The sequence below is a fragment of the Dreissena polymorpha genome, chromosome 3, assembly GCF_020536995.1.
Source record: "Dreissena polymorpha isolate Duluth1 chromosome 3, UMN_Dpol_1.0, whole genome shotgun sequence".
Taxonomy (NCBI): Eukaryota; Metazoa; Mollusca; class Bivalvia; order Myida; family Dreissenidae; genus Dreissena; species Dreissena polymorpha.
The window spans coordinates 19,401,644-19,421,847 of NC_068357.1; the positions used below are offsets into that span (position 1 = coordinate 19,401,644).

At 33.7% G+C, this 20,204-nt stretch overlaps 1 long non-coding RNA gene and 1 pseudogene across 2 annotated transcripts; one reads left to right on the forward strand and one right to left on the reverse strand.

The window, feature by feature from the left end:
• The first annotated feature begins 2,443 nt into the window (after positions 1-2,443).
• LOC127870832 (uncharacterized) lies at positions 2,444-20,204 on the forward strand. Of its 2 annotated transcripts, none has more exons than XR_008044946.1 (3): positions 2,444-2,536; positions 2,972-3,050; positions 20,079-20,204. It is a non-coding gene; the product is annotated as an uncharacterized LOC127870832 (long non-coding RNA). The 2 variants fall into 2 exon arrangements; XR_008044945.1 differs by lacking the exon at positions 20,079-20,204 and adding an exon at positions 6,557-7,894.
• On the reverse strand, positions 3,119-3,318 carry LOC127875499 (small nucleolar RNA snR44; annotated as a pseudogene).

Consider the following 20,204-nt stretch of genomic DNA (forward strand, 5'->3'; position numbering starts at 1 on the left):
CTACGACATAACATTCAAAGAGCTTTTACCAATCACTCTTTCATTAGAAATTTGGGGTTTTAAGATGAGAAATCAATGTATAGTACTTCATACAGATAATGGAGCAGTTGTACACATAATCAATAAACAGACTTGTAAAGTACCTAACATCATGGCCCTAGTCCGCCGTCTTGTGTTAGCCGGCGTGAAGTATAATATATTGCTGAGGGCTGAACACATCCCGGGTATATACAATATATTATTCTTTCTATTATATTTACGCATATCACCACCCAGTAATGGCCAGCTATTTAGAGACAATAACAATCAACCAGTTTCTACCACGTATTTCAGATCGGTCTAACGTTTGTGTGTTCTAGCAAACAACATGGATCCAAAGTTCTTTACAGCCCTTTCATTTCGCATTGGTGGTGCTACTCATGCTCACAATTCCAATATGTCCGTATCACAAATTTAGAAGCTAGGTCGCTGGAAGACAAACGCATACCTAAAATATATCCGTCCCTCGGCTCTCCCTATATCAATCAAGATAAAGTCGCAACAATACTCTGCTAACATATTTGAATCTTTAATCTTAATTTTTCAGATGATCTGTCGGTCATAGGCAGCAGATCAATTTTTTCATAATTTTGACTACATGAAAATTCATTGATGTTGTTTAAGATCTGTCGGTTTTAGGCAGCAGATCTTTTAAAACAATATCATAATTTCACATTTGCTTTAGCTGATGGTTTTAGGCCACAGTTTTGAAATTTGACCTTGCTGATGGTTTAAGGCCACAGTAACTGCTGTGTAATTTGTTTTGGCTGATGGTTTAAGGCCACAGTCACGAAATTTGTCTTAAATGATGTCAGTTTGAAGCCGCAATTGTACAAACTCTAGTATTATATCACAGTAAAGAAGTGCGGGTACCAGTGACAGTCAATGTAAATATGATTATTTGTTATAAATGTGCTTGCATAATACGAACAATTGAGAGCAGAATGGTCCGCAGTTGTCGTTATCATGTGTCTTTGTTATACAGCTGTATATTATTTTTCTGTCAGTATTTTTTGTAATTCGTATATTTCGTCTCCAAAGTTGTTAGCAATAACCACTTATGTATCATATGTGGTCTTTGTCATGGATGGGCAAGTCCTTTATCTATATTTATGATCATTTACATTGCCTTCTGTCTACTAGTATTGACCATTTATTCTGTATAGGTTGTACATGTATAGATTTAGATAATTCATGCCCTTTACATGTATCATCCACGTGTTTGATGATATTCTGAAATCCACTTTTAAGTATTGTGTTTATACGTGTATATAATAAGAGGCTGCAGAGTCTTTTTTATATGTAGGTCAATGCAAATATGATGATCCATTTCTAATTGTCTGGCTTCATATTATCTCTGTCCATGGTCGAGCTCGTTCCAGTCTTAAGTCTCTCTGGGTGGCGGCTCCCTTTTGGCGGTTTTTTGCCTCCCAGTTATGTACATTAGGGAAAACATTTATAATATGTTTGCTTTGATTATGTATTACGTAATCATGTATTTGTCAGTTTATGGCATTTATAATACTAGTAAATGCCCAGTTTTCATTCAAACATAGTTTTCTGTTCCCCTTTTTCCCATAATCGAGTTCGACCTAGACTGTTATCTCTCTCCCGACCTTGGGCAATACATAAATAACATTTTATGCCAACATAATTTTTTTATGTCATTGACCTCCCCACTCTCTATTTTATATTAGCCGGGAATGTTCTGAAGGGAAACTGCATTTAACCATAAAGTTTATAAAACATTGTGTTGCCAGATTGTTTACATTAACACACTCTGTTGAAAGAGCATTAATTTTACCATGCTATTGTTTATACTGCAGCAAATTGAGTTCATGAATAGATGTTTGACATTACAAAAGCTGTTAGAATAAGCTTTGATAGACTAGCAGTTTTGGAACTTTCGAGAAGCCAGTCTTTGCATAATTCTGGACGTGACTAGTTTCGCGTCAATTTTCACTGATTTAAAATCCACCTCCTCCTCTTAGTTTATCATGCTTACATTCTAGCTATTTTAGTTATATGTGTTTTACAGAGTTGCAAGATAGTTAAATGATTTACTTTGCTTTACATTATAGCCTTTTTAGTTCTATTGTTTTATTCGATTTGCAATTATGCCATTCTAGTCTTCAAAGTTGCCAATTTTGATTGAATACATGTATGATTCTAGTCATTGGGTCGGCGGTTTTTTGCCTCCCAGTTATGAACATTAGGGAAAACATTTATAATATGTTTGCTTTGATTATGTATTACGTAATCATGTATTTGTCAGTTTATGGCATTTATAATAAATGCTCAGTTTTCATTCAAACATAGTTTTCTGTTTCCCCTTTTTCCCATAATCGAGTTCGACCTAGACTGTTATCTCTCCCCCGACCTTGGGCAATACATAAATAGATAACAGCCTAGCTGTAAGGCATTATTATGAATTTTTATAGTTTGCAGTTTATTTGCGTATATGATTATTAACATGATTTACAGCGTTCAGTGGAAAGTAAGTCATGTTTACTCTTGTCAAGTGCAATGATTACTTAAATAACACAGCACAAATATTAAATGCGGTGTTTAAGGGTTTATAAGTAGGTTTAAACATTGTGTTTAAAATCTCTAAATTATGAAATATTAGTGAAATATTTAAACAATATCACGAACAAAAGTTTCTTATTTCCATTTAGAAATTATTAATATTATTAATATAAAAATCACATGCGCTTTGTAGCAAATCATAGCAACAAATCAAAAGGACCGGACCAGTACAAAACGTTTCAAGTGCAGCACCAAGCTAAATCTAGCCTGTAATTGATCAAAACATTGCCGATATACAGGTTTTTGTTTGTAATGTCAAATATTTGTTTAACTGAAGATTTACATGTCAAACGTGTATGTTTAACAATATTTTCATTTATAAATATAAGGTTTATTCATTTAGAGGGCCAGATCGACGGACAGGCATGCTATTGTGACCACAGGGACCTTCAAATTAAATACTATACGAGTGTATATGTAAAGTATGCATAGATTATTATTCTTAAAAGTTACTGTGATTGTGACTTGTACGTATAAGTAGTCTCTTGACAAAGTCAGTTTATAAACCGTCCGGGACGATTTGTAAACTGTCCCGGACAGTTTACTAAACTGTCCCGGACAGTTAACTAGACTGTCCCGGACAGTTTACAAACTGTCCGGGACGGTTTTGGAAAGTTTTGGACCGTTCGTGCGCATAAACCGTCCGGGACGGTTTAAACTGTCCGGGACAGTTTAGTAAACTATCCGGGACGGTTTAAACTGTCCGATACGGTATTATTTATATCAACCAATCAGAACACTCCTTACAATAATGCTTTACTTTAGAAGTTTTACGAGCGTAATGTAATATCGTTGTCATCTCGAGCGACGCTATTTTTCTCGGACAAAACGTGATTTTAAAAATATTCAATCAATCATTGCTGCCAAAAACGCCAGAGTTAAAAATGAATATTTTAAGTACTCGAAATAAATGTATTTGCCCACAAAGTATTTCTGACATTGGTAACGAATTTCTTCTTTTACAGTGCATTTTTTATACATAGAAGGAACAGCTTTTAAACCGAACAGGTTTGATAGACTGAATAATAATTTTTCAAGTAAGCAATTGACAAAAATACCGCAAGCAAAGCCGGGGATTGCAAATGCTCTGAATTCGTTAAAGAAATAGTTTTTTAAATAGATCTAATTGGAATTTTAACTTTGTGATAAAAATATACTGCACCTAACATAAATTTTTAATCATTCTTTTTTGTTTATTTGTTTTGAATTTCTAGCAATGACAAGAAAGCAATTAATTATTATTCTTCTCAACTTGTTATTTGCACTTTTAATTGGTTTGATATTGTTTGTTCTTTTAAATGGTATATCAATAAAGTGTTGTAATCCTTAATTATGCCAGATCAGTACCGACAATAGGACTTATTGTTTCTCTTTACTTGCTGAATAATGTTTCTGGTCAAGTACCGTTTGAAAATAATTTACTAATGTTGTCCATATTACATTGCAATTTTGTCAACCGTCTTGTCTAAATACGTACAAAATTTAATTAAAGACATAGTCAGATATAGTTGAAGCCAGGAAACGCGGACAATACTAGCTTCGTATATAAGTGTCACTTATAAGTGTGGTGACATAATGTTGTCTGAAATGAGTGTTCTGATTGGTTGATTGACTCCTCTTCAGAACCTATGCCGTACTATTATTTATGACTGGAAACCGTCCGGGACAGTTTACGAAACCGTCCCGGACAGTTTCCAGGAAACCGTCCCGGACAGTTTCCTAAACTGTCCCGGACGGTTAGTAATCCACAAAATAAATCGCCCGGTACGGAATACAGACGCACGAGCGGTTCAGAAGTAAGGAACTGTCCGGGACAGTTTAGTAAACCGTCCGGGACGGTAAGGAAGATGTTACCTGTTTGAAAACTCGATTTCTCGATCGAATCGAGGCATCGGCGGCCATTGTTTATCAATACTGACCACGTGATTCCCCGCATTGAAAATTGAAAAATATTGTTTCAGATTGACAAACTTTAGATGTAGTTATGACATTTGCGAGCGAGCACTAACTGTTTGAGCACGGATGGCCGAGTGGTTTATGTGCTGTTATTTTACTCTAGAGTTCAGGGGTTCGAGCCGAGTTGCGGATTTTGTCTTTCTTTCTTTCATTTTATTCTTGTTTTTTACTAGAGCTATTGAGTTTCAATTTTTACATTTATCAAAATTAACGCATTTAATGACAAACTTCATTAGATTTCAAAATCTCTGAAAATGTCCATTTAACAATTAATGAGCCTAAGGTTGTTGTGATGAACTTGTTATACATGTGTGTTGAAAGACGGAAGGCATGGTCTGGTGCTCGTCCTATTTTACGGCGAAAACGTGATAGCATGGGCAAGAAACCGTAAGTAATCCAATATGGTTGCATCAATCGAACTTTCGTGAACTCAATTAAAGTTTTCGAATCGCACACAAGATTAATTATCAAAATTAAATACAGTAGACTGAGTCGTGTTTTATCAATAGGAGGACATTATGTTTTAAAGCAGATAACTAGTGTATATATATAGGTCCAAATGTTGTGTATGGTTGGGGTTGCTCACGGCACAAAAATGCTGTTTATAAATAGAGTAAAAATGTTTATCGATAGTATGCTGTTTGCCATATTCCCAAAATCATAGATACATCAATATCGCCATATTGATGACGAATAGAACAAGCTTGTGACATTACATGAATTACATCTTGATTATATACCTTTTAGCGTAAATGTGTTAAGAATGCGTTCATGTTAAATGTACTGTATCTTTTTTATGAACATGACAGAATTTCACATCGGTCGATTACTCTTATCAATAAGTCTAAAACAACCTCGCATTGGCATGTTCTGGTACATGTAGCGATACATATCTTATGTAAAGGCACTGTAAATGTTAATTTCGTATACATGTACGAAATTGGCTGTCTGGATCATCAACATTTTATTTACAATAGGTATTTTTTTGCTAGCCTGTTTTGGTGTAGCTGCTTTTTGTTATGGCTTGCGAGTATTTGAAAATATTGTTTTTCCTCCAGACAGTTTTATTAACTTTTTTTTGGATTGCTGTTTTTTGCTTGAAGAAATCCCTTCAGGATATTGTCATTTAAATGGGCCTTTTCACGTTTTGGTAAATTGACAAAATTAAAAATTGTTCTTTCAGATTCGCAAATTTTCGTTTTAGTTATGATATTTGTGAGGAAATAGTAATACTGAACATTTACCATGCTCTCAAATATCCATTATATGCATCTTTTGTCGATTTGAAAACCTGAAAATTATAAAGCGTTGCAACACGAAACGATGAATAATTTGGAAAGTTCTGTTGTTGTCGTGAAACTACGAGGATTGCTTATATAAGGTAAAACATCCCCTCATAGCATGAGCACGGATGGTCGAGTGGTCTAAGCGGATGACTTTTACTCCAGGATTCCAGGAGTCAGTGGTTCGAGCTCAGTTGAGGGTTACTTTTTTCTTCTTTTTTAAAAATTGTATTCTTGTGTTTTACTGAAGATTTTTAGGTCCAATGTTTACATTTATCAATATAAAGCATTTAATGACAAACTTCAACACATTCCAAAATCTGTGAAAAGGCCTCTTTAAGTGCATGTCCAATTGATTTCAGAACAATTTATCATGCTAAAGGGACAAGTACATAAAAGACAGGCTAACATTTTACCCGATTACTATACAGATTGTGACTACAGCATGAAGTATGAATATAATTTGGCATTGGGAATGTATTTAAACAACTTGAAAATCCTTTGTATTTCCTATATATTGTGTACTGTGTTTTAAGCTTTCAGAAATCAATTCATCAAGTATTTTTGTAAAAAAAGTATATTTTTTCGTGTGAATATACTTATATATACTGTAGCATTTTTCTTCCCAGGTAAGTAATATCAAGAATATTTTTTATTGAAATGATAGTGTTGCATTGGGCTCTTTTCAGTACTCGTTTTACATGAGCAGGATAGAGAACAGACTGTACATATAATCTTGAAGCGGGCATGAAACCCTATAGCTACAGACACAAACTCAGACACATTTCAATTCACACGGTTACTAGTTTACAACAACAATCATCAATAAGCTTTGATCCTGTAACTTCATTACAATGGCAATATAAAGTTTAGGCCAGCGTGGTAACAGGTCAGTTTTTCTGTAGTACTTTGCTAAAAAAAGCTATTAAATTATGAATAAGTACTGAAAATAAGCCATATCAGGCATAGAATGACAAAATAGCAAGATGGTGTAATATGGACTTGGAAGCTGCCATCGTTGGGACAATCAAGGGTGGGGTACTTTAAAGACTCGATATCTCGAAGTTGTTTGATTTAAAGAAAAATGTAGTCTGAAAAAAGAAGAATTGCATTGATTTCTAGAAACGCATTGTCAACTCTTGATTTATCGAAATCGAATATAAATATATCGAAATCGAATATCTCGAGTTTCTTGGATATCTCGATTGTTTAACATATAAAAATACCCCTTTCGTATGTTTGAACCCGTATCCTGTTGGATTTACCTATTTTATTACAAGCGCGAATTACCAGAAGTGGAATTAAAGTTGCACTCGAGTAATTGGAACTTGTAAAACTCTTCCATACAACATTGAGATAACCAGAGTAGACTATATTCGTCCGTTTGTTTCCCGGCCTATTTAGGCTACCAAATTAGCTGTCATTTGTAACATTTTTCAATATAAAGAAGTGAAACTCCAGCTGCTGGAGCAGTATTGAATTTTCATTAAAAACAATTAGTTGGTCCTTTATTTAAGGCAAGTGACCGATTGCCAAAACAGTACAAAACAGTACAATACAGCACAATACAAACCAACATAAACACAAAATATGAATAAAGCATGTATATTCGTTATATAAATTATAAATGACGAATGCGAATTATTGGGCTGAGAAAACGGTATTCCTTGACATGTGCGTGCTCAGGTTGTTCAAGAAGTTATCCGTGTTTAAGGGCCATGTGCGTGCTCATTATCAATCGTCAAAACCAATCGAAACTCAACTTTAACTTGAAAATAACGCCATGAGCAATCGATTTATCCATTTTTTTTGTCAACCAAAACGCGTCCACATGAACAACTGGCCAATTAGGGTGAAAACAGTGATATTATTGTTAGTCCGCGTTCAATTTCAATTGACGGTTCAGGAATCCAAAATATTTCATGACTTATCTCCACACTGAGACCAACCAGAGGAGAACGGTTGATACTCGCTGAAACCGCTTCCGGCTGGCCCTATGATAGGAGTCATCCAATTAAAAACAAGTAAGTAATAAGGAATATTTATTTTATTTATTTATTTGTTATTGTCTCATCCACATGTACTTCATTACAAAACATAATATCTACAACATTATAAAATAAGTACACATGGCCTTTCATAATAGAATTGTAGGAGACAGTGCATAACATAGGCAATATAAATACAATGCTAATATCACCTGATATCAATCAACATTTAAGACATTTGCTAAATATTTGACGTGATGCAAGATTAATTACATATCTACAAGATAAACCATTTAAAAGGACAGATTCATTCCTTTAAAATGCATGTTCATAACATGCATCAGATATCTACAATAAAACACTTGATAAATAAAAAAAAGGGTAAAATCAGTTAGTTTCACAGTGGATCATAAAATGCATCTACAATAAAACACTAGATACCGGTAAGTAAAAAAGATAAAATCAGATAGTTTCACAATATATATGTTCTTTGCTTTTTTCTAATATCAGAAAGCTGGTTTTGGCAGCAAATTTAACTATATTATTGTCTGACAAGATAATTTTTAACTTATCATCAAATAAAATTTGCAAAGCCTTGAAACTGAGATAGTAGTTCAGTCATGAGTTCTCGTCTAACCCCGTTGTATAATGGGCAATCGAGCAGTACATGTTTTTCATTTTCCACAACACTAATACCTATACTCTTACAATAGTAATATTTTCTTAATTCCTGAGAGGTGTATTTGTATATCTTCCAATTTCTATATTTATTGGAGCTGTACCACTTCTAAACTTTGCCAAAGCCCCTCTATGCCTTTTATTATACACAAGTAAACAATATGGTTCAACCTCATACATTTGCTTAAAAAAATCTATAAAATCTAAGTTTGTTTTGTCCACCTCCACTACAGGCTCTTTCTCTATTAACATCTTGTAACCATGACTCCTTATAGTCTTCAAAAATCTTGTTTACAACAATACCAGCAATTTCTCGCTTGCTAAGAAAGTACTCAATATAAGTACATCTATTAATATCAAACTTTTTAAACATATTGCAAACTTTAAAACACCAGTTTTTACAATTCCTACCTTTACATAGGTATGACCATTCAAAAACCTTTCTATTTAATCTATTTCTATCCATATTAACAAGTCTACACCACTGATATGTTACACTTTTCTTAATCTTACAACACATTGGTAGCCAGCCAATATCCCCATTTACTGCGGAATTTGGTGTGTATTTACCAACATTAAGAACAAATCTAGCCGTTCTATGCTGAACCGCATACAACTTTAATCATCATTGCCCTAAATTGAAGCTCCGTAAGTTATGACTGGAACAACAGTGGATTCACACAGTTTCGTGAATGCTTGGAGTGGGAATCCCTCAATAGATTTGGATTTGGCAATAAGCAGTCCAAGTGCTCTATTGGCTGACTGAGCATTATTTTTTGCTGTAATTGCATAATTCAAGTGTTCAGTAAGAACAAGACCTAAATACTTATACTGTGCTACATATTCTAATGGATCATTACCACACATAAAAACTTTCTGAAATCTTTGGACTGACTCATTTCTAAAGTGAACAATATTAGATTTTCTATTGTTTATAAACATATCATCATTCTTACACCATACATCCAGTTCATTCAACAAACATTGTAGGTCATCCGCATTTTCTGCTTATAAAACTATATCATCCGCAAAAAGTAAAATCGAGACAGTTTGATCAGCTACCTTAACCCCTTTTCCATGGGCATCAATCTTTGTTGCTTGATCATTAATATAGATGTTAAAAAGCATTGATGAGAGTGGACACACTTGTTTTAGACCTATTTTAACAGAAAACCAGTCAGTAAGGAAACCATTAATTCTAACTGAGCATATAACATAATCATACACAGACCGAATAGCCTTCTGTAAATGACTATTAATTCTAATACTTTCGAGTTTACTCCATAAAATGTGGCGATTCAAAGAATCGTTGGCCATCTTTAAATCAATGAAAGCACACACAGTTGATTATTTCTCCTTTTACTAGTATCAATAATACTCGTAAGAGTTGACAAGTGATCAATTGTACTCCTCAGTTTTCATAAAACCATTCTCACGGTGCCTAGCCAATACGGATACTATCGGAAACATTTAAACGTTTCCGGATAATACCCGAAACGGCACCGGATCATATCAGAAATATATTGACTGTTTTGAAGTAAGTGTGTTCTTTTATTTTCATATTCTCTGTTTTACGTTAAAACATTTCACAAAACCAATATTCCACGGGACAACCCAGACACTCATTCCGTAAATTGTATACTCGTGCTCAGTAACAAAAACGTCATTATGCAGTGGGAACTTTTATTGTCCAACAGTTTATGCACAAAACCTGTGGAAACGGAAGTAAAATGCAGATATTGGTCCATATTAACAATGAAATTCAAATTTCTGAGCTAGTTTCCTTATAAAAACGGCAGCATAACTATTGTTAAATCATTGCCGGTGACGGTTAAGTTAGTAGAAAAAAAAACATGTATTTTATGTGTCGATTGCTGGCACCGGATAATGCATTAAGTAGGCACCGGATAATAGACGAGACTAATGAATTTAAGTACATGTAAAGCACGTTTAAAGAATGTATTGGATTCTGCTGATATGGTAATCATTTTAAGAATTTCTTGATTTTAAATTGTTAAATAAAATGGGTCTGTTACTTCTCGTGCCTCAGCCCTGACCACCGTTTTTAGAAACGCATGAAAAATGACTTGACCCTACACTGAAAAAAGTTTTAAAAAAACTAGGCATTAAGGTTACACATGGTATTGGTTCTTAAAAAATCTGATGTAGAACGCGTGTTATTGTTGAACGACCGATTCAGCAATAGTATTTATAAGATATAAGAACCCTTTGATTGTTTAAATATAAAGTTTATAAACACGATTCGATAACAATTTGAAAAAGAAAGTTTTAAGACCAGTTCAGCAGTGTTAATTGTAAAATATGATTGTTGTATATTAGTCTTTTTTAACCTATTTTTGTTTACTTTTGTGGGATTATAATTATAATTGATTATTATATTTAATACTAGGGGAAATAAATTGTGTGTAACCTACGGTTTAGATTTAGGGATACGTCCCCAATCGTGATACTTCCCTTGTTTACAATTGCGCTCTTTAAATGCACACATAGGTGTTTGTCGTTTTTGGATTAATTTATTATCAACATTTAGAGCTAGTATCTCTTTTATTTGTACATAATGTATGTTTAACATTCGAAAGTTTTCATTTCATAATTCACTCATTACTGTATTGTTTTTGCTTCAGTCTTCAGTGCCATAACATCTGACTTTGAAGTTCGAGATAAAATATGGTAAGTATAGTCTCAGTTGATAAGTTGATTCAATGGACTAGGGCTACTGTGCGATATTTCTTGTATTGGATATAGCAGTGGACTGAGCAATTGTACAATATCAGAGTATAATTAACTTTCAACTTTATTGAAACAATTATCCTGCTTTGATTAACTGCTATGCCCATGGCATGGGTAAAGTAACCACAAAGGAAAAGTGTGCCGGTTGAAATGCTCAAACCCATGACGTCTGAACACTAGCACATGTCAATTGCTATAATTATGATAACTTATTTCAGAATGTCACGACCGACCGATGTTTTTTTTCGGGTTTGAAACTGCAGAGACTGAAGAGAAGCAGGAGAGTTGTGTGTTTTTATCTGTAACTGTTCCCCTAGCAATGAAGACAGATACAGTGTTGAGTCCGGAGTAGATATTCTATTGTTTGAGGTGGATTGCAATAATCATGAAGATAAAAAGGCATTGAGCAACCATTAGATAGATAATTACATTAGAATGTTAAGTTGAAATAGTTGTCGACAATAATAATTATATTAGTGCAAAATATGTGACAACAAATATAGGATAAAAACTGGCTACAAACGATATTTAGTAAGCCACATATTTGTAATATTTGTTTTAGCTTGTAAAAACTTTTTTTTGCATCAAAATTTAAGGTTTGTTGTAGATACCTAAAACATAATTATAATTGTTTGTGTATTGTTATTGTCTATAGATTTTGTTGAAGTCTGTCAAGGCCAGTGTTACTGAAATTATAGAGATTTACCGGTAGTTCAATAATGTTTGGAAATATGTTATTGATTATGTGCATGTGGGTAGACCGAATCATTTATCACTCTTATGAAAATGGTGAAGCTGTGCCGACAGTAGTATAGTGTACTACCTATTGGAATCCTGTATTTGTCGAGTTCCATAATTATTTTCTTAATACTGTTAATAGACAGTGTTCATATCAATTAAAAATAAATCAACATAAATATATGCTATCCCTTATCTTGCCATGTTTACAATGTACATAGTTGTTACCATTTCAGACATCTTTTAATGTTAAATGACATAATTTTAAAATGAATGTTATGAAATCTTAAACATTTTAATAAAAGCGTATTCAATTCTCTATATATTTAATTATTTTAGATAATATTTGAATCCAAAATTTGATTTGATTAACAAAGAGTTTCACTACGTGGCAAAATTCTATGATTCGAGGTAAAGTTTAACATTATTAAATTTGATTTATACAAAATATGTTAAAAATGTGTAGTTATACGTTTAAAACTTGTCTGTCTATTACTTTAAAAGACACATTCTTGACGTGTTTGTAAAGTAATGAACTTTTGGTATAAACCATGCAAGCATGAATGAACCAAAAACACTGTACTGTTAAAAATTGTTTATTACAGTGTCAAACATAGTTCGTTCTATTCCGTGTTGATAGTTGCAGGTTCGAATACTGACTCAAACAAATGTCTCTTTTTAGGTTGACAGAATACAATTTACACTATCCTATTGTCCTGCAATATTGTGCCTAGACGAGTGGTTGGCGACAGAATCTTCACATTTGTGGTGGCAGCGTATTGGAAAACAGCCCCTTGCGCCTTCATTCGGTTTACTTATATCGGACCGTTTAGATTTTCGCGCATTGATGGTGAATCAAATGCATTATTTCTGTAAACAAAGAAATATTCACGCAAACAAATTACCTTAATGCAGCCATCTCCAAAAAAATCAGAGTAAAACGTAAATAAATCTAGCGGTTAATTGGAATTTAAATATACGACAGGTGGTACTAGTGAAATGACATTTCTTGGGTGCTTTAATGTCTATTGCGCAATACCTGGAAGTTAAGATCATAAGCTTTCCTTACAAGAAATAATACGCGTGACAAATATCGGCGTTTAATGTTTACGGTACGTTTTTTTGTCTCCCACAATCTAGAAACCTATATACGCATGTCGTTATGAATATATTTCAGTTACTTGCAGATGGCTAGAAATTGCATCCATACCGGTAGTTCGTAATTCGTCACCAACTTCAAGTACTATATTAACGTTGAACATACGATGTGAACATGTTGTTTATAAAACATGCTGAAAAGCAAGTAATAATCTGTACATGTATCAATCTATTTCGTTTATTATACAATGTTGTGTTTCCGGACTTTATCCGGTGTCAGTTTTTTGTGGTTTCGTGTGTTATCCGGTGCCCGTGAAATTGATTTGCGATCCTTTTAAAACGCAAATACTCACGTATTTGAAATTGCCAGTAATTTCCTACAATGTCATTATAATTCTGAATGATAATAATAACAATGTTAAGTAGTAGTATTATATGTTTGTTTTTTCCCCAGTTACAAAAAAGCAAGTATTTTAAACTATTTCATGACTTTGAGGTAGGTATGGTTCATTTGTTTTCGTTCGTTTTGGTAAAATGTTTTATTTACATAACGAATTTTAAAGTTAACCATTAGCTGGAATACCATAATGTTCCGTGAACAATAGTATTTGGCCTTTCAATGCGGTTTTGTGGCGAATTTCACTTCCAGTACTAGGCGCATCCTGCATTCTACGTTGTTTATTTTCCGATATGATACGTTGCCGTTTCGCGTATTATCCGGAAAAGTACACATGTTTCCAGTATTATCCGTATTGGTTAGGCACCGTGATTCTGACCTTCAAACAATACTTTTTCTGACTCTATTTGCTTTGTAAGCTTATCATTGAGTAAAGAACAATAGGTTTATATACAATATCGGTAATAGTGATACTTCTGTATGACATTGGATCATTGATATTGCTGGTTGAACTTTTCGGTATAGGATTTATAATACTCTTACCCCAGCTTTGGGGGATTTTCCCTTTTCCAAAGCAGTAATTAAAAATCTTGAACATACAGTATACAACAGTATCATTTTTTAAGACAGCTGCTGGTAATTCATCATACCCTACTGCTCTATTATTCTTTACATCAAAAATAGCTTTCTTTACATCTAACATTGAAAAATGCTCATCAAAAAAGTCATTATCAGCAGACACATTCTCTTCAACAATACAATTGGCATCCTGGCTAACATGTTTTGCCGTTTTATCACTGACAACATTCAAAAGGTTACAAAATCATTTTTTCATCTGTCAAAAACTTTAGTCACATCATTTGTTAAATTACCCAATTCATCTTCTACTTCAAAAGGCAGACCATTCCTTCGATTATCTCTGACTCCTATTCTACCAATGGTTTTCCAAAAATCTACTTCATTATTATCAGCTTCATCTATTAGTTTTTCTTGAAGTTCTACCCAGTAACGCCTTTTTGCTCTCGGATTCTGTTTATCAAAAAAGTTTTCTTTTTTGAACAAAAATATGTTGACATAAAAGATGTGGTACATTTAACCCAATTACCTTCTGTTTCACCCATGCCATTCCATTACCTTTGCAATTCCTCATTCCACCAATCTTTGTTTACTTTTATTTTTTTAGCACTACGTTCTAATTTGATGGTTACGGTCTTAGAGGGGAGTTTCAAATTAATTTCATTTTTGACACCAGCACAAAAAATATATAACATGTTATCTACATTCTTTTGTACAACTACATTTGTTTGCAACACATTAAACATTTCTACCACCTCATTCAAAAAGTTTTCGCCTTCACAAAAATTTGGCGACATTGTACGAGTGTCATATATAGTTTTATTCTTTGGAATATTGACTTTACCGCTTTTGTCTCTACAACATTCATTTGAAACAATTACATTCTTTAATTTAACATCGCACATTAATACAGAGTGATCTGGCATAAGTCTACTTTCTGTACCATTTTCAGCAATATCAGACACCCTGACAACTTCAAAGTTTGAGAACATATCTATACTCTCTCAGGGGACAATAATCAACAACAGACAAACCTTTATTTGACACAAATGTGACGTCATTGAGTTTGGAGTTTCTTCCATTTACTATACAACAATTACAGTCAATTTATAAGTTACAAAATAGTTCACCATATGTATTCTTTGTATAATGAACAACATTTCTTTCTGGTACAACATCAATACCTTCAATGTAATCCGGCATATCTGCAATTGTAGCATTAAAATCGCCTAAATGTAGAAAGGACCACTGTTTTGATACTCGTATACGTCAGTTAACAATTTATCAAAAAATTCATTTGCATTTACATAACGTGATGACCCCATTGGAGGGAGATAGCAAGCAAAAATATTATAACCTGTTTGATTTAACATTGACTTAAAAGAGACCCACAAAATACCCTCGTAATCATCATCTAAAATGTTTACATAAAATATGTCTAGTAATGACTTTTTCACTAAAATTTCTACTACACCAGACCCTAATCTTGCATGTCGGTGTAGAAGCCTTCTATTATTACTAAAAAATACATAGTTATCAACATTAAGATCTCAATTTCCTTTTAGATGTGTTTCTGCAATAGCAAGTATATTAATATCAAGCTTACTTATAAAATTTGCTCTAAAAATAAATTATCAGTTTTAACATTGTCAGACCATCCATTTACATTCCAAAACCCTAACTTTACCTTGTTATAATATATACAATATTGGGAATGGCTGCCTCTACATCCGTTGCTGTACCTTGTTCTGGGGCTGTGTCTGTTCTGGTTGTCATCTCGCCTCATGTCATATGACCTGTCATTGTATCTATTTGGTCTATCACTGTTCCGGTTTGTGTTATCAGTGTTTGTTACTCGATAATTTTTTGCTGCTGCCACGGATTGGCTTCACTTGACGAACTATATTCGAAAGCGCGAGGTTGCCTAGCTTGATTGTTATCTTCCTCACTGTCTTCTAACACTAGGCGATTTCCACGGAGCTTAAGCCCTGAAACACCAAGGCGTTTAATTAATACTTTCAGGTTTCTGCTATTTTGTCGCATCTCGTTGGTTTGGTTCGTGTTGATATACACGTTATCATACTTTTTAATATCATGTAGCTTACTTTTTGTTTTCAGAATGTTCATTTTTTTCTTCATCACTTTTCTCTTTGAACATTATTGCACCTGGTTTGTCATTGAAACCTCTTTGCCTTTCTACTTGTACACATGATATATGTGGGAGCTGCAACCCATTATGCAGCAAATCATTCAGTACATTTGCTGTGTTTTCCCGTTCCCTCTCAGGCATATTACAAATGCATAGGTTATACCGAATTCATGCGTCCTCAGCATCTGATGACCTCATTGATTTCATTTCGTCAATTTGTTGTTGCAAACATTTTAAATCTTGACCTAGATTGTCACGAACAGTTCCGATGTACCTGTTTGAAAACTCGATTTCTCGATCGAATCGATGCATCGGCGGCCATTTTTTCTCAATTCTGACCAAGTGATTCCCCGCATTTTGTCAATTTACCAAAACGTGAAAGGTAAGACGGACGATTTAAAATGTGCGCATATATATATATCAATATTTAGTGTTCATGTCTCGATTTGTTGTAGCAAGGTCTTTACTTAATCCAGTTAACTGTTCAAGTAGTTGTATGCTAGTCAAACAATCTGTAATCAAAAGTTTCGGTTGCGGCCATTTTTTTCACCCTTGTTCAAGTAGTTGTATGCTAGTCAAACACTCTGTAATCAAAGGTTTCGGTTGCGGCGATTTTTTTTCACCCATTGTGACATTTAAAAAAAAATTGTGTCAGTTTTTTTACATACTGTTTATACATGTGTATATATTAAGGTGTAAGATGAAGGTTTAAGTTTAGTGTTGGTTGTATATGAATGCACAATCTAGAGTATTTTGGTTTGAATACGCTTGTATTTCCAATAAATGCAATTTTGAAATAGACCACGTTTGTTTGTCTTCATTTCATGTAGAACTAGGCTTGCTAGTAGTATGGTCCGTGAATATCGTGAGCAATAAATATTAAAGCAATTGTGTGCGACATAATTGCTTATGGGATTGTGAATGTTATTGCTATATTACAAAAAGTATCCTATTTAATACAGTTAAAGTTGAATGCAGATACAACTCATGTTTGATGCGACCAATCATTTGATTGTAAATGGTCCTTGATATGTTTATCCTATCAAAGAGTTACCGGTCATCAATTATTTATTTTCAGTGTTTGAAGAAGCCTCATTAAGTTTTGCGATATCCACTTTCTCCCAAAATCTCAATGATTTACATCTCATGTAATTTTTTTTTTTGGCCATTATTGTTCTTTAATGTTTCATATTTTGGGGGGCTGTTTTTATCATCCATTATGGTATTTGGATATGTTCTGTCCAAGGATTGTAACATGATGTGTTATTTATGCGGATGCATTAATGTGTTCATGCTTTGCATTATTTTAGCATTATATAAATGTACACTTTATGGCATTCGGTTTTCAATGCCCAAGTTTATGGCATTTTCATCAATTGCTCATTAGCGATCAAAATAGTTTTCATTCGTTCTTTCATTCCATACTTTTTTCGCCAGAATTGTGAGACTTGATTATCATGAAAATAAAACACATAAAAAGCTCTATTTTATTTCACATATTATGTAATGTGATTACCAGCCAATTTGTTGGGATGAAAATATTATGTTATATGATTACCAGCCGATTTGTTTGGAAGAACATATTATGTAATGTGATTACCAGCCAATTTGTTGGGGTGAACATATTATGTAATGTGATTACCAGCCAATTTGTTGGGGTGAAAATATTATGTAATGTGATTTCCAGCCAATTTGTTGGGGTGGACATATTATGTAGTGTGATTACCAGCCAATTTGTTGGGGTGAACATATTATGAAGTGTGATTACCAGCCAATTTGTTGGGATGAAAATATTATGTTATATGATTACCAGCTAATGTGTTGGGGTGAACATATTATGTAATGTGATTACCAGCCAATTTGTTGGGGTGAACATATTATGTAATCTGATTACCAGCCAATTTGTTGGGGTGAACCTATTATGTAATGTGATTACCAGCCAATTTGTTGGGGTGAAAATATTATGTAATCTGATTACCAGCCAATATGTTGGGGTGAACCTATTATGTAATGTGATTACCAGCCAATTTGTTGGGGTGAAAATATTATGTAATCTTATTACCAGCCAATTTGTTGGGGTGAACATATTATGTAATGTGATTACAAGCCAATTTGTTGGGGTGAACCTATTATGTAATCTGATTACCAGCCAATTTGTTGGGGTGAACATATTATGTTATGTGATTACCAGCCAATTTGTTGGGGTGAAAATATTATGTAATCTGATTACCAGCCAATTTGTTGGGGTGAAAATATTATTAATCTGATTACCAGCCAATTTGTTGGGGTGAACATATTATGTAATGTGATTACCAGCCAATTTGTTTGTGTGAACCTATTATGTAATGTGATTACCAGCCAATTTGTTGGGATGAAAATGTTATGTAATCTGATTACCAGCCAATTTGTTGGGGTGAACATATTATGTAATGTGATTACCAGCCAATTCGTTGGGGTAAACCTATTATGTAATGTGATTACCAGCCAATTTGTTGGGGTGAAAATATTATGTAATCTGATTACCAGCCAATTTGTTGGGGTGAACATATTATGTAATGTGATTACCAGCCAATTTGTTGGGGTGAACCTATTATGTAATCTGATTACCAGTCAATTTGTTGGGGTGAACATATTATGTAATGTGATTACCAGCCAATTTGTTTGGCTAAAAATATTATGTAATGTGATTACCTAGCCAGTGTGTTAGGGTGAACATATTATGTAATGTGATTTCCAGCCAATTTGTTGGGGGTAAACATATTATGTAATGTGATTACCAGCTAATTGTTGGGGTGAAAATATTATGTAATGTGATTACCAGCCAATTTGTTGGGGTGAACATATTATGTAGTGTGATTACCAGCCAATGTGTTGGGGTGAACATATTATGTTATGTGATTACCAGCCAATTTGTTGGGATGAACATATTATGTAATGTGATTACCAGCCAATTTGTTGGGGTGAACATATTATGTAATGTGATTACCAGCCAATTTGTTGGGATGAACATATTATGTAATGTGATTACCAGCCAATTTGTTAGGGTGAACATATTATGTAATGTGATTACCAGCCAATTTGTTGGGGTGAACATATTATGTAGTCTGATTACCAGCCAATTTGTTGGGGTGAACATATTATGTAATGTGATTACCTAGCCAATTTGTTGGGGTGAACATATCATGTAATGTGATTACAAGCCTATTTGTTGGGGTGAACATATTATGTAATGTGATTACCAGCCAATTTGTTGGGGTGAACATATTATGTAATGTGATTTCCAGCCAATTTGTTGGGGTGAACATATTATGTAATGTGATTACCAGCCAATTTGTTGGGGTGAACATATTATGTAATGTGATTACCAGCCAATTTGTTGGCGTGAACATATTATGTAATGTGATTACCTAGTCAGTGTGTTGGGGTGAAAATATTATAAGAAATTTCTATCGCTGCACACCTGTCTGATAATGTTATATTAGAGAAGAACCAAACGAAGTTTGGTGGTTATCTATTTTAGTTTGTGAACAAGTATGCACGTCTTTGTACGTGAATGTGCTATACCTGTCCCATTGGTACTCGCCTGACCTCATCCACCAATGACACTCGTTTGATATAGATGATATAAAAACACTCTCTGTTCAGCTTTCGAAGCAGCACTTCTATTGCATATTAACAGCAGCAATATGAGGCGGCTTAAAATCTACCAATCAGATTGCCTGGTACAACGATTGCATTTTCAGTGCAATACTCTTTACATCGATTTAGAAATTATCATACTAATTAAAAAACGAACAACTCCGGTATTTTCATGATGTTCAATTGTTATTTTACAGAGCGCAATGCCATGTCCACTGCAAAAGTACGACAAAAACATCTCCGTTTCATCTTCCCACATAACGTTGTAATTTATTGCTATGGCGTATCTAAAGAATTGAGTAATTAAATTGAAATTAACTTAA